The sequence below is a fragment of the Tinamus guttatus genome, unplaced genomic scaffold, assembly GCF_059628265.1.
Source record: "Tinamus guttatus ecotype Peru unplaced genomic scaffold, ASM5962826v1 Tinamus_guttatus_pri_ptg000665l, whole genome shotgun sequence".
Classification (NCBI taxonomy): Eukaryota; Metazoa; Chordata; class Aves; order Tinamiformes; family Tinamidae; genus Tinamus; species Tinamus guttatus.
Genome location: NW_028289199.1, coordinates 153,329 through 159,328, shown reverse-complemented (window position 1 = coordinate 159,328; position 6,000 = coordinate 153,329).

Genomic DNA, 6,000 nt, shown 5'->3' with positions numbered 1-6,000 from the left:
GCCTGGGCAGCTCCAAAACATGGTTGGTCAGCACTGCTCACCAGCAAACACTGGGGCCAGCAGGAGAAGGACCTTGATGAGCCTTCTGCCACCCCGAGGTGAGGAGATGCATGGCCTGCAGGAGAAGGAATGCAGGTGTTCTCCCAGCCTAAAGCTGAGCTTTGGTGTCCCGCTCTAGTGCCTGGGGGCTCCACTTCCGTCAGGTTTCCCAGTGCGGCAGGACGGAGAAGCCCCGCGGCCTTCAGGAAGCTCTGCGGTGGAGCAGCCCTCCCTGTGCGCGCTGAGGCAGATGAAGACCTCTGGCTTGCACACACACAGTCCCTGCCAGGTGTCGTGTTCTGGCCCGACACAGTGTGGCGCCCCTGGGCTCTCCCAAGGAGAACGGGCTGTGCCTGGTGCCCTGAAAGGCTCTGCTGGGCTGCCTGGCTCCCCAGGCTGGAGGGCAGTGCTGCTCACAGCCCAGTGCTCAGGAGCGCTCTGGCCCCACCAAGGACGCTGCCAGGAGGCACACAGGGCTTCTGCTCTTCTCCCTCCCTGCTCTTTGGGCCCCATTGCACCCACCGGACCAGACCGGCTGGCATCTCTGCTCTGCTCCAGGAAAGCTTCCAGCAAGAGAGAAAAGGTCGCTGATCTGCAAAGACACCAACGTCTCTTCCCAAGCACTTGCTGGCCTCTGCAAACCTGTTCACTCGCAGAGCTACAGCCCTCTGCGCACTGGCCTTTTATGTAGGGCAGCTGAGGATGAGGTCACAAGAGCCAAGTGCTGTGAGGGCAGGGGCCACCTGTGATGACCTGCGCAGAGGGGCCTTAGCGCAGAGTGAGGCCGCAGTCTGTGGCCTCTGTGTGGCTCTGCTGCAGCCTCTGCAGTCCCCTCTCAGCCTTCTCTTCTCCAGGCTGAACAGGCCCAGCCCTCTCCGTCTTTCTCTTTCCTCATAGGGCAGATGTTCCAGGCCTCTAATCATCCTTGTAGCCCTGTGCTGGACTCTCTCCAGCAGCTCCACATCCCTCTTGTCCTGTGGGGCCCAGAACTGGACACAATACTCCAGATGTGGCCTCACCAAGGCTGAGTAGAGGGGCAGGATCCCCTCCCTCGACCTGCTGGAGACGCTCTTCTTAATGCACCCCAGGATCCCATTGGCCTTCTTGGCCACAAGGGCACACTGCTGCCTCATGGTCAACTTGTCGTCCACCATGACACCCAGGTCCCTCTCTGCAGAGCTGCTCTCCAGAAAGTCAGTCCCCAGCCTGTACTGGTGTCTGGGGTTATTCCTCCCCAGGTGCAGGATCTTGCACTTGGCTTTGTTGAATTGCATGAGGTTTTTCACCACGCACTCGTCCAGTCTGTCCAGGTCCCTCTGGATGGCAGCACAGCCCTCTGGGGTATCGGCTACTCCTCCCAGTTTCGTGTCATCAGCAAACTTGCTGAGGGAGCACTCTGTGCCTTCATCCAGGTCATTGATGAATAAATTGAACAGGACTGGACCAAGGACTGACCCCTGAGGGACACCGCTAGCTACAGGCCTCCAACTAGATTCTGCACTGCTGATCACCACCCTCTGAGCTCTGCCATCCAGCCAGTTCCTAATTCCCCTCACTGTGCACTCATCTATCCCACACTTCCAGAGCTTACCCAGGAGGATGTTGTGAGGGATGGTGTCAAAAGCCTTGGTGAAGTCGAGATAGACGACATCCACCGCTCTCCCCTCATCTATCCAGCTGGTCGTTACATCATAGAAGGCTATCAGATTAGTCAAGCAAGATTTCCCCTTGGTGAATCCATGCTGACTACTCTTGAGCACCTCCTTGTCCTCCATGTGCCCGGAGACAACAGCCAGTATGAGCCGTTCCATCACTTTTCCGGGGACGGAGGTGAGACTGACTGGCCTGTAGTTGCCTGGCTCCTCCTTCTTGCCTTTTTTGAAGACTGCCATGACACTGGCCTTCTTCCAGTCTTCCGGCACCTCCCCACATCTCCAGGATCTTACAAAGATGATGGAGAGTGGCCTAGCTATGACCTCTGCCAGCTCACGCAGCACTCTGGGGTGCATCCCATCAGGGCCCATGGATTTGTGGATATCGAGGTTCCTTAGGTGCTCTCTGACCCAATCTTCCTCTACCCAGGGCAAGTCTTCCTCTCCCCCGGCTTCTTCTCTTGTCCCTAGGGCCTGGAGCTCTAAAGGGCTGCCCTTGGTAAACACCGAAGCAAAGAAGGCATTCAGCAACTCTGCTTTTTTGTGTTATTTGTAACCAGGGTGCCCATCTCGTCCACCAGCGGACCCAGCCGGCTAGGCTGGCCGCCTGTTCATGCAACCCTCCTGTGTGCTGCCCACAGGGCCCCACGCTGGCAGTGCTGCTCTGCGGCGCAGTGGGCTGAGAGGCCACAAGGTGACTCCTCTATGACCAAGGTGGTCAGGGCACACCCAGCTGGCCCAGCGTCAATGCACCTGGCAACACCCTGGCCAGGCTCTGTGGCTGTGGAGGACGAACGGAGCAATCAGCGGGCATTTCACATTGCTCAGGATGTGTTCGGCGGTGCCATTACACCCATCCCACTGCCTCTCCTGAGAGTGCGGAGCCCTCATTTGGTGCATTCCTAGGTTTGGTCCTTTAGTTTTGGGTGACATTTGGTTTAAGGAGTGTTCACTCATTCATCCCTGGCAAACACTACCCATGGAGAAGCCCTCTGCTCCCCCGGTGACTCCTTACTCCCTTCCTGAAGCATGGGCATATTTCCTCAGCCTTATATCATGTGGGACAGCCCCAGCAGAAACCTCTTGATCACTCCCTCTCTCCAGAGCCACTGGGCATCTCTAACTGAGGGCTCAGCACAAGAGAGATCTGGAACTTCTAGAGAGGGTCCAGTGCGGAGCAACAATGATGGTTTAAGGGATTGGAGCATCTGTTGTACGAGGAAAGACTACTAAGTGATCGAGGCCTGTTTACCCTCTAGAAAAGACTGAGAGGAGATCTGATCAATATGTATAAAAACCTGAGGGGAGAATGTAAAGAAGATGGGGACAAACTCTTCTCGGTGGCCAGGGACAGGACAAGGGGTAATGGATATAAATGAAAACACAGGAAGTTCCATCTCCATGTGAGGAAGAACTTCTTTCTTGGGAGGGTGTCAGAGCCCTGGAACAGGCTGCCCAGAGAGGCTGTGGAGTTTCCTTCTCTGGAGATCTTCAAACCTGCCTGGATGCCACCCTGTGCCACGTGCCCTGGGTGTCCCTGCTGGGGCAGGGGGGTTGGACTAGGTGATCTCTGGAGGTGCCTTCCAACACCAGCCATTCTGTGATTCTGTGAGGCCAGCCCTGTCCTCATGCCAGTTTACCATCTGTGCCCTTCCTCCCAGCACTGCAGAGGGAAAAGGAGGTGACTAACTGATGCACACATCCCCCAGTAGATTATGTCCACTCCATATGTGAAAGGACTCTTTAACATTCAGAAACCCACTTTGCTCATGTTTGCAAAATGATCATTGGAGCAATCGGATGAAAAAGTTTTGCACTTATACCTCCCTCAGGTGACAACCACATTCACAAGTTCCTCTAAGAATGAAACTGGACTGAGCTGGGGCAGAGGAGTTCACTTTCACAGTAAAGATTTCCAAATTCTTTTCTCTCTGCCCTGAGAGAGATAGAGAAAATGATGGAGAGAGCAACATGGTTTGCGAGTCGCTTGGTGAGCACAGCAAGGAGAGAAATGCTCTGGAGAAGCTGTGCTTTCCAAGAGGACAGCATGCACCTTGACAGCACAGAGAAGCAGTCAGGGCTCCTAAAGATGGTTCTCCTGAAAGGAGAGTCAGCTCATTCCCCAGCCTGGTCAGAAGGGGACCGTGGCTGCTCACTGCCATGAAGACAGCACCATGCAGGACACTCGGGGCTGGTGTCTTTTTTACAACTGAACACCACCAACAGGGCTGAGAGCAACCTCAGCGTGTGTCTTCAGGCCAGTTTCAGCCTACAGACAAGACTAACATCATCGTCTTGACCTTGTGAGGCTTTGTCTGACCTGCTCCTTAGAATGTGCAAGCAGAGAGACACCCCTGGACAGGGAGCTGCCTCTGTGAGGCTTCTGGAAGGCAGGAAGGAGCACACACAGGATGGGATGGGATCTATGAGCACTGGTACGTGCCTCTTGTTGTGGGAAAGAAAAGTGTGCTGAAGGCCGTAGAGCCTCCAACTCCAAATCCAGGCCTCCAACTAGACTCGGCACCACTGATCACCACCCTCTGAGCTCTGCCATCCAGCCAGTTCCTAATCCACCTCACTGTGCACTCATCTATCCCACACTTACGGAGCTTGCCCAGGAGGATGTTGTGAGGGATGGTGTCGGAAGCCTTGGTGAAGTCGAGATAGATGACACCCACCGCTCTCCCCTCATCTATCCAGCCGGTCATTCCATCATAGAAGGCTATCAGATTAGTCAAGCAAGATTTCCCCTTGGTGAATCCATGCTGACTAGTCTTGAGCACCTTCTTGTCCTCCATGTGCCCAGAGACAACAGCCAGTATGAGCCATTCCATCACTTTTCCGGGGATGGAGGTGAGGCTCACTGGATGTAGCTGCCTGTGTCCTTCTTCTTGCCTTTTTGGAAGACTGGCGTGACATTGGCCTTCTTCCAGTCCTAAGATCTCACAACCAGAGGCAGCTCTGTGGCTTGATAAGGCAGCAGACGAGAGGTCTTGGGCAGCCGACGAGAGGCCTTGGGCAGGAGGTGCCTTTGCTCTTGCCTTAGCTCCTGGAGCCTGCAAGTGCTCCAGGAGGAAATGGGCTGCCCCAAGACACTGGCTGCTGAGAGGCCTCACTCCTCTGCCCTGCTCCAAAGTGCTGGAAAGCAGCAGCCACTGCTGCCTCTGCCTCCTAGGGAAGGCTCCCGTGGGAAGTGCCCACGCTGCTCGTGGGACTTGCTCTCACGGAGGGCCTTTGTGTTGCAGGAGAAGGCCGGCGTGCCTGAAGCTGAGCTCTCAGCTCTCAGGTCAGAACGGTTTCTTTTCCTGCACCTGCGTGAATGGAAAAACAGGCAGGGCTGCAGGGTGCCACCTCTGCTCAGAGTGCAAGGGAAGCCTTTGTTAATGTGGGCACGAATATGAGGCCATCCTGCGCTCCGTGGAAGACGTCCTGGCCCCTGGAGTTCAATTCCTGAGGCAAGCTGCACAAGCTACGCATGCTGAGCACATGAAGAGAGAGGCAGGAGGGCAGCTGGTGCTCTGCAAAGCATGACTCTGCTCTTCCAGGCAGTCTGAGGGCACTTGTTCGCTTCTTTCAAGTCAGTCAGCAGCTTGTTTCAAGTGCAGCATGAGGAAGCAAAAAGCCTCTTGGAAAGGTATCCCCCACAGCTCCTGTGATCCCTCAGCACAGGGATGTGGCACCTTCACTCTGCAGGCGCAGCGAGCCTGCCTCCCGCCTCAGTGCGGCTAAGAGCCGGTTGCGCTTGCACCACTCCTGATAAAAGTTGTTGTCTGCCGGAGGGGAAGGACGGCTCTTGTCTGGCGTGCAGAGGTTTGGACACTCATTGACAGCCCCAGCTCCTCGGCAGGACACAGGGGCGGCCAAGGGTGTCACCCTCCCCATCAGCCCTGCATTGGGAGCAGCAATGGCACAAGCAAATAGAGGCCACTCACCCCATGTGTCCACTGCTCTCATGACCAGCACACCCTTAACTCTGTGTGCAGTCTCTCTGGGCAGCCCCTTCCCCAGGAAAGACCACGAGTCCTGGCCCTGGGGCACGTCAGGGGAGGTGCCGCCTACCCCGAGCTCACACACATAGGGAGAGGTTTTTCATATCTTCCCCAGCACAAGCACACCATTGCTCCTCTGCTATTATTGCAGACGTCCCTGCTCCCCAGAGCCTTTCCCACCTCTGTGTGCCCATGCTAGGCTGGCCAGCTGTTCATGCAACCCTCCTGTGTGCTGCCCACAGGGCCCCACGCTGGTAGTGCTGCTCTGCGGAGCAGTGGGCTGAGAGGCCACAAGGTGACTCCTCACTGGCCACAGTGGT